Here is a 1,667-nt window from a genome sequence, read left to right on the forward strand (position 1 = left end):
TGTCTATAATCCACACATAGGCGCGAGCTTCCGTCCTTCTTCTTAACTAGTAAAATTGGAGCTCCCCATGGTGATACACTTGGCCTAATAAATTTCTTCTTCAACAAATCCTCAATTTGGCCTTTGAGCTCATTTAATTCCAATGGTGACATTCGGTACGGCGCAATCGAAATTGGTCCCGTTCCTGGGTGCAAATCAATGAAAAATTCTACTTCTCTTACCGGTGGCAGTCCTGGAATTTCCGTTGAAAATACATCCCGGTACTCATTGACAAGCATCACATCTTCTATGTTCACATTTATCTTTGCCTCCACATTAGCCAGAGACAAAAACTCATGAGTCCCTTCACTTAGCGACACTCGGAGTTTGTTAGCGGCTAAATACTTAACAACTCCTGGTTCGGGGAAAAGAACCAATTTACGAGCACAATCCAAGATTACATAATGGTACGACATCCAATCCATACCTAGGATGACCTCGAGTGATTGTAGAGGTAAACAAATCAAATTAACCAAGAAATCCCTATTCTGAATAGTTATTTGACAATGTAAACATGCAGAATTTACTGTCAAAGTCTTAGCAGGTGTGGAGACAACCAAATCAAAAGGTAAAGCAGACACAGATAACTTCAAACGATTCACACAATCCATAGCAATGAAGGAATGGGTTGCCCCCGAATCAAAAAGTGCAGTTAGAGTGTTACCTGCAATCTCACAGTCACGTTGAATTAGATTACCAGATGGATTCCCCTCTTCAACACTCACACAATAAATGTGCCCTCTAACAGTAGGACGAGTAGCCCTAGTTACATTCACAACTGGTTCTACCTTCGGAGTCGTGCAATCCTTTGCCATGTGTCCTGGCTTCTGACAATTGTAGCAGGTGAGAGTATTAGGGATACAAGCGTTAGCATAATGTCCCTCTTCCCCACATCGGAAACATCGAACCACCCGTCCCAGTTGTCTCCCGAAATTCTGGTTCCCTGGGCGATTCTGCCCACCGTTGTTAGTTTGTGGTCGATCATAAGGTTTAGCAACTTGTTTTCCCTTGTTCTAATAATTCACCCGGCTAGGGCCTCCCGAATTAAAATTCCCTCCTCGGCTAGCCCTCTTATTCTTCATATCCTCAACTTCCCTACATTTTTCCATAAGAACTTGGAAACGTTGAATTCCCAAGGGCAAGACAGAGTCTTGAATCTCATACTTTAGTCCGTCTTGGAAACGATGACACATGAATGGTTCATCAATCTCTTCACGGAAAAACCTGAAATGTCTCGATAGCGATTCAAACTTAGCAGCATATTCTCCCACGGTCATGTTCCTTTGATGCAGTTTCAGGAAATCATCACCCAGTTTAGTCCTGGTACTCATCGGGAAGTATTTGTCTAAAAACTTCCTTTTGAATGATTCCCAGTCCACCTCTTCGTGAGCTGCTCTCATCAACAATCTTGTACTCCTCCACCAGTACTCACCATCCCCTAACAGCATATAAGTGGCATAGGTGACCTTCACTCCCGCCCGACAGTTAATCATTTCGAAGATCTTCTCCACTTCTTGGATCCATTGATCCATCTTCTCAGAATTCTCATCCCCCTTAAACTTGGGAGGATTGTAACGACGGAAGTCTTCTAATCCTCTTGACTCTGCAGCACGGATCTCTCTTCCCCT

This window comes from Cicer arietinum, chromosome 8 (assembly GCF_000331145.2).
Source record: "Cicer arietinum cultivar CDC Frontier isolate Library 1 chromosome 8, Cicar.CDCFrontier_v2.0, whole genome shotgun sequence".
Taxonomy (NCBI): Eukaryota; Viridiplantae; Streptophyta; class Magnoliopsida; order Fabales; family Fabaceae; genus Cicer; species Cicer arietinum.